This window comes from Bos indicus x Bos taurus, chromosome 1, assembly GCF_003369695.1.
Source record: "Bos indicus x Bos taurus breed Angus x Brahman F1 hybrid chromosome 1, Bos_hybrid_MaternalHap_v2.0, whole genome shotgun sequence".
Taxonomy (NCBI): Eukaryota; Metazoa; Chordata; class Mammalia; order Artiodactyla; family Bovidae; genus Bos; species Bos indicus x Bos taurus.
The window spans coordinates 51,580,356-51,588,325 of NC_040076.1; the positions used below are offsets into that span (position 1 = coordinate 51,580,356).

The 7,970-nt window shown below is 39.5% G+C and overlaps 1 long non-coding RNA gene across 1 annotated transcript; it reads left to right on the forward strand.

Annotated features, from left to right (window-relative positions):
* The first annotated feature begins 1,557 nt into the window (after positions 1 to 1,557).
* LOC113906914 lies at positions 1,558 to 7,624 on the forward strand. The gene is made up of 2 exons (XR_003515041.1): positions 1,558 to 2,357; positions 6,289 to 7,624. It is a non-coding gene; the product is annotated as an uncharacterized LOC113906914 (long non-coding RNA).
* Positions 7,625 to 7,970: the final 346 nt, after the last annotated feature.

Here is a 7,970-nt window from a genome sequence, read left to right on the forward strand (position 1 = left end):
TGAATGCAATGAAGACTCTTTTGAGAAATGTCTCGTTCTAGGTGTGGAACAGTAAATGAGACTGTTCCAATATGAGACTGGGACTCAGGGTCTTCATATATTTAAGCAATAAGCAATTATAGAGGAAAATAGAGGAGATGACTCTATTTACATTACCAATAAACAGAAAAATTATCCTAGGAGTAAATGTCATAAGAACTGTGCAAAATCTATATGAGAAAAACTTTGAAGCTTTTCTGAAAGATAGAAAACTGTGACTTGAATAAAAGGAAAAATAAACCTTGCTCCTCAATTGAATAATAAAAAATTATAAATTAATGCCACTTTTCAAAGTATGTTTCAAAGTATGTTTAGGTTAATGAGGCAGTACAGAGGAAGGCAATCCTGTGAACTCCTAGTTCCTGTAGTGTACATGGAAGAAATAAATAAGCAACATTATTTCCCCCAAAACCGGGAAATCAAAATAAGAAAACAGCAATAAGCTATTTTGTCAATAACTAGCTCTACCAGATATTGAAATATACAGTTTCTATAGTTTGAAGAGTATATTATTAGCACTTGAGTAGACAATCAGATCAATGGAAAAAATAGAAAATAGAAATGTAGAGCCAAGAATGATGTGAAAATTTATGTATGTGATAAAAGTGATATCTCAAATCACTGGGAGATAAGTGGACTTTTGAAAATTAAACGCTGTTAGAACAGCTAAGTAGGTCTTTGAACTAGGAAAAAAGTGGATATAACATTACCCAAGTGGAGTTTCAGCCAATAAAAGCCAAAAAATTTAACATGAATCTTACAGTGAAGACCAATTTGATTATCCAAATAGACATTCTGGAAAAGCACTGGTCTGAACTTGCCAAAAAGGCCAATGCCAGAAAAAAACAATAAACAAAAAAGGCTGAGGAAGTAGTCTAAATTGAAGGAAGCTAGAGACTTGGTAACTAAAATCAATACGTGATCCTTGTTAAATCATGAATTTATATTTTACAAACAAGTACAGGGGAAGCAAGGATTGAAGGTGGGGGGACAATCAAGGAAATTCTAATACGGATTATATACTAAATTACAGAAATGTACCCATGTTTAGTGCATTCCGACTCCCTATGTTGGAAAAATCTAGTGATATATATCCTAATGACATACCACTGTGATACTATTGGACAGTAGTCCTCAATCGGGGCGATTTTGCCCTCCCCTCCCCTGTCACACAATGTCTGAAAACATTTTTGATGGTCACAAGTTGGGGAGGGCAGGGGAGGGGAGGGTTGCTACTGGTGTCTAGCAGCCTCTAAAGCCAGGAGTGCTACTAAACATTGCACAATGCACAAGACGGCGGCCCCACTCCCCTCACAACAAAGAAACATCATGCTAAAAATCAACAGCGCCACAGTTGACAAACCCTGATGTAGGAGAATCCCTTATTCTTAAGGGATAGTACTGAGATATTGGGCTTCCCTGGTGGCTCAGCCGGGAAAGAATCTGGTTGCAATGCAGGAAACCTAGGTTTGATCCTTGGGTCCAGAAGATCCTCTGGAGAAGGGAAGGGCTACCCACTCTAGTATTCTTGCCGGGAGAATTCCATGGACAGAGGAGCCTGGCGGGCTACAGTCTACTGGCTTGCAAACAATTTGTCACGTCTGAGCGACTACGCAACTAAGACACACACACACACCCGAGATATTAGGCTGAATTAAATGAAACTGTCTTCTGTTCAGTTCAAATATCCGTAATATTGAAGGGTGAAGGGATATAGTATTCACAACTGTCAAACTATGCAGCAAAAAAACACCGTACACATCGTTCCGCCCTGCTTCCTCCCCCATGGGCTACCGAAGCAGGGTCGCACTCCTCCAGGGCGTGTTGACCCGCCGAGCCTGCGCGATGGGAGGATCCTGCGAGCAGCCACTGCGCAGGCGCCGGGTGGCAGCCGCACCCACGCGGCGCTTGTCCAAAAGTTACAGATGTGCACCGGGACCTCGCAGTCCGCGCGGCTGCCTACTGCAGAGAGAGAAGAGAGAACGCCGCAGGGCGCGCCGTTGGCTTCTGCGTGAGTGACAACGCTGCTTTCCCAGTTCGACCCCGTCTCCTCTGCGCTCCGCGGAGGGCTGCAGTGAGCATCGTTTATCCTTTGGAGCATTTATCCTTCGCCAGGAAGAGCCAGTTGTGTTTGGTCCCTCGTGCCTGGCCATTCCCAGGCTGGATTCTTCGGAGGTGGGCTTTTACACTTTCCTTAGTGGATTCTGACTTCCTGTGTCTGACGAGCCTGGGCAGTACTACATCTCCTGACCAGGGACCGAAAGTGCCCTGGTAGGCTCATTCCACACCCAGCTTCTCGTCAGGAAGAGCTTACCCAGGTAACATTTTTAAATACCTTAAAGTTTTCAGCCTAGAGTTTCCTAAGGAGTCGGCAGACTTTTTCTGTAAAAAAGCCAGAGAGCAGACGTTTTAGGATTTGCAGGCCAGGAACAGTCGTTTTTGTCGCTTTTCTTTTAACAGTCTCATAAAAATGTAAATAAATAAAACGCTCTTAGCTTCGGACTTCACAGAAACATGAGGATTACAGTGTTTAGACTACAGTCTTTCAATTTACCCAGCACGGAGGCTAGAGCTTTAGCCCCCAGTTCAACCACGGTTTTGCAATAGGCTCAGAGGACTACGACCCACCCCCGAGTGTACTGGGCCCCGCCTACCGAGGCTGAGCTTGCCATCTTTGGGGTCCCTACACCTGCACTTCTGCTTTTCCTTCATGAGTGTGGCCAGTGGTGACTTCCTGGCAATCAGCAGAGCTGCTAGGAAATCCCCAGATCCACAGCCACACCATCCTTCACTCTAAAAGGGCAGTCTCTTCCTATCTAGGAGCAAAAACCAGTCCTTACACTGAGACTAGGTGAGGATAAACAATACAAGAAGATCTCACAATGCAGTATCAACTGTATTTGTCATTGTATAGAATTTTTTCTATTGATAAATGTAATATATTTATGCCCACTATGGTAATTTGGGAAATGCTGAAAAGTAGATAGAAGAAAATAAAAATTTAGCATACTCCCAAGCCACAAAAATGAACTATCAAAATTTGTTTAGTTGGTCTTTTAAGTGTATATGAATAGGATAACTTACTGAACTGGATTTCTAAAAAATGTTTCTTAATCAACTTTTGTTGAAGTGCAAAATCCAGCAAAGTGGTCAAATTGTAAATGAACAGTTCAATAAACTTTCGAAGGCTAACACAAACACATCCTTACATCCACCACCCAGATCAAGAGATAGGGCATACCTAGCTCCTCCAGCCCCATATTCAGTCAAGGGCAGCTTCTTCCCAAGTATAACCATTGTCTTATCCTCACATTCATAGATTAGTTTAATTTCTTTAAATTCACGTGAACTAAATTAATCAGTAAATTTTCTTTAATTTCATGTGAAATGAATTAATCAGTAAATATCCTCCTCTTGTAATATTTCTTTCTCTCCATATTACATTTGAGACTCATTCAATGTTGCATGTAATGTCTATGAATTTTGTCTTATGCTGTACAGCATTTAATTGTGTGAATATACTGCAATTTATCGTTTATACTATTGTTTCTTAAATTTAAGCTATATTGAGATATAGTTCCCATACCCTGCAATTTTCATCCATTTAAAACGTACAATTTAATATTTTTGTAGTATATTTACAGATAAGTGCAACCACTGGCAGGCACAGTCAATTTCAGAACATTTCATCACCTCAGAACAGCTCCATACTCTTTAGCTATCATTCCCCTACCCTACATCCTCTCCAGCCCGAAGCAACTACTTTTTGCCTCTATAGATATGCCTATTCTAGACAGTTCATAAAACTGGTCCCTTATACTGATACTAAATATTGTGATTGGTTCCTGATACTGATAGTGAATATTCATGTTATTTCCAGGTTTGGAGCTAGAAATACAAATAATACTTCTGTGAACATCATTATACTTAATCAGCATATTATATGTATCTAAAGCTATATATGTATCGAATAGATACATATTTCTATGGGATATATATCTAAAAGGAGAATAGCTCCAACATAGGGTATATACATGGTTAGCTATAGTTGATGGTGCCAAACAGTTTTCAAATTTACACTCCCACCAGCAGCAGATGAGACTTTTCACTGCTCCACACCCTCACCAACATTTGGTGATTGTGTGGTTTCAATTTACACTCCTCGGATGACTAATGGGAAAAGAGTGTCTTTGCATGTAATTATTAGTCATCTGAAGATCCTCTTTAGTAAAATGCCTTAAAGGTCTTCATTTCATTTTTGGAGGGGTTGTCTTTTTCTGTTTGATTTATATATTCTAGATGTGAGTCCATTTTCATTTATGAGTACTGCAATCAAACAGATACTATTTCTTATCTGACTTGCATTTTAACCATCTCGTTAAATTTTAATGACTGTAAATTTTAAACTTTTACTAAAGTCAGTCTTCTTCTATGGTTAGTACCTTTGCTATCCTAAGAAACCATCGCCTACAAGAACCTTCTACTATTTTACCATATAAAAACATGTTTTTCTTTGCATCTTTAAATCCACTAACCACGAATCGATTTTGGAGTATGGCGGGCAGTAAGTGTTAATGTTTTTTTTTTTTCATGTAGCTGTCCAGCTGATCCAGATGCTTTTCTTGAGACTTCTTTTCTCATTGCCCTGCAGTGTTACCTTTGTCATGAATCAATAGAAACATAAATCAGTACAGATATTGGAATTAATAGCCAAGGTCTTTAACCATGACAAATATATTAAGGAATCTTACAAAAATAAGATGTAATATATGAAGAAGTAGACAATTTCAAGAGAGCAACAGATCTTTTTTTGTGAGATGGAAGTCCTACAACTGAAAAATACAATATCTTGGACACAATCATGAAAGCATCATTAAACTTGAAGTCAGGTTGCTAGAAATCACCCAAATATAAGTGCACTGAGACAAAAATATTGTAAATAAACAAAGCAGCAGTGACTGATAAGAATAGTATCAAGTGGCCTAAAATATATGAAATTTAACTCCTAAAAAAGCAAAAGGAGAGAACCTGGGACAGAATTATGTTTGAAAAATATTGGCAGAAGCTTCCCAAAATTGATCAACTCTGTATTACCCAGGATATTTGCTTGTTTCCAAGGAAGAGAGTGGATCCCAATACCCTCGCTTGCCAAGAATGGAATTTGGAAGTGAGCATAAATAAACTTGTACATCTACATGAATGAGCAGTAGAACATTTTAAAGGCACACAAAATTGGGGGAAATATCTTGTTTGGTGGAACTGTCCCACACATTACTATACTTTTAACATAAATTTTGCTTACCCACTAAAGCCCAGAGTACCACCCAATCATAGTAATACCAAAATGTCCTCCCAGGTTTTCAGAATATCCCCCAGTGCATCGTATGGCCCTACATCCATCGAGAGCCCCTCTCTCATGTGATCTGCCACTGCTGTCTTTCCTACCTCATCTTCTAATCTTCACCTCTCTCAAACCACTCTGGCATCTTTCCATCTGAGGGCTTTGGGGATGCCTTTTCTTGCTTCCTGAATGGTCCCCTCCCAAACATCCATATGACTGACGCTTTTCTCCTCCTCAGGTCTTTGTTCAAACATCATTTTCTCAGTAAGACCTAGAAATTAAACAAAACAAAACAGAAAACTTGCATGTTCATTCCCGCATCCCCAGTTTATTTTTATCTGTAGCCTTTATTTGAAGTGCTATATATTTTAATTATTTAATTTCCTTACTGTCTCACCTTCCCCACTCATAAAATATAAGTTTCAGTGAGGAGGGAGAGGAATTTACCAATTTTGTTCTCTGTAGTGCCTTCAGTACCTTAAATGAGTAAAAAATTTTAACAATAACATTCTTCTCAGAGATGGCATGTGGGCAACCTTAGTGTATTCCTAATAACCCCTAAATCTTTCAAGATATTCTTTCAGTGTTTCATGAATAAGAAAGTTCTGACAGTACTCCAGTAATTTTTACATTTTTAAAGTATGTTTGAGTGTCTTAGAAAAAAGGATTACAGTGCTAACAGCTCCAGCTTTTTACCAAAGAGAATAAGAAATGTGATATGGTTGTTTCCAAAGCAACAAAAAGCTTTACCTCATTAAGTAGACTGAGGGCTTCTCCTTATTAGATTGAAAAATCCAATCAAATAGCTGAGGGCTGCCTCACAAAGAAAAAATACTTAGAGCTGTCATCACAAAGAAATTTGCCTATTCAATTATAAGCTAATTTGTACCAACTTTTTTTTTCTTCAGGCATCAGGATCAATGATGAACTTTCAAAAAGGAAAAAGATGGAAAATCATCGAAATTATCATAATCTGTGCTCCCAACTAAATAAGTGTTTCTTTGTAGCATGTGTAGAGTCAAGGGAAATTATATTCCTGTGTTATTTAGTCTACCAACAACCTATCTGCATACTGTCTTCATCTAGACTACTCTTGAAAGCAGAGCCCGAGACAAAGGTAGAGACATATTCTATTTGGAAATGTGGTCCCAGGGAACAAGGATGAGACAGGGGAGAAAACAGGTGGAAAAGGAAAGAATGTCCAGGCAAAAAAGGTAGTGTTAGTACCCACTAGTGTTCTTGGCTACTTAGTGCAGAACCCTCCCAGTATCCTAATTAAACTGTGTCTCAGAATTGTCTGCCTGAGGGATGAAAAGAAGAAGCATTTATCTGTCAGCTGATCTCACCTGTGTGCTGAGGGCTGCTCCCATGGGGCAGCAACACCCCCATGTGGAGAGCCTCACTGGGCTACAGCATCACACGTGCTGCAGCAGAGAAGCTTCAGGACAAGAAGCTAGATTCTTGATACACGCCTGAGATGAGGCACTGTCAGCACAGAGCAGGGTGAAACCTGCCCAGAGCTGTTCACCAAAGCCACAGCTGGAATTGGAGGTGGAAGACATGGGAGGCAGTGCACAGGAGGCATTTCTGAAGCCTAGAGAATGTGCCATTAGCCTTGTCTAAATCTATATTCTCTCTCCTTTCTATCATTGCAATTTCATTGTCCAGAACAGAGCTTGGCAGAGGGCTAAATAGGAAGGCTAAATGTATTTCCTAGAAGCTGTATGTTAATAACAGTTTTAACCTTGAGTAATGCTCATAAGAAATAGAAAGTGACATTAGAACTTGAAAAAACTTAAGTTACTCTATTGGATAGCAGGATTAGATATCCTCTAAATTCATGTAATCTGAGAAGTAATCATAAATTGGAGAAATAAAATCAACCATTTCTTATATTTCTATGAGCTTTATAAATGTCATTAGTTTTTCCTAAGATATTGTCTTCTATTGTTACATAGCACTAGCGATATAGAAATTACAACCAGTGAAGGGAACACTGGTAGGAACACAGGAATGAAAAAATGTTGGAATAATTTCCATCACATAAAGGGTTGGTATTAATATAGGTTGGAATCGGGGCAGGGGATGGGGGATAACTGCACATTTTGATTTGGGGTTCCTCTTTGAAGTTCCGTTTTACCAGAAATAATTTTCTTTCTGCCTACATCCATGTGATAGCATAATCATCCTCTTATCTGGTCTGGAATCACCATCAATAGGAATAAACTTCTGAGTTACTTAGAATGGCTTGAGTCCTACTGTTTGCTGATTGTTAGCACAGTGCACACATGTTAGACATGAAACGTTACATCCACACATTTCAGAATGCATGCTCTTTTAAGGTATGAAAGTGTTAGTTGCTCAGTCTCATCTGACTCTTTGCGACCCCATGGACTGGAGCCTGCCAGGCTACTCTGTCTTTGGGATTCTCCAGGCAAGAATACTGGAGTGGGTTGCCATTTCCTCTTCCAGGGTATCTTCCCAACTCAGAGATTGAGCTCAGGTCTCCCACATCGCAGGCAGACGCTTTACCATCTGAGCCACCAGGGAAGGTATACCCAGGACACTTACCAAAACTAACCATATGACT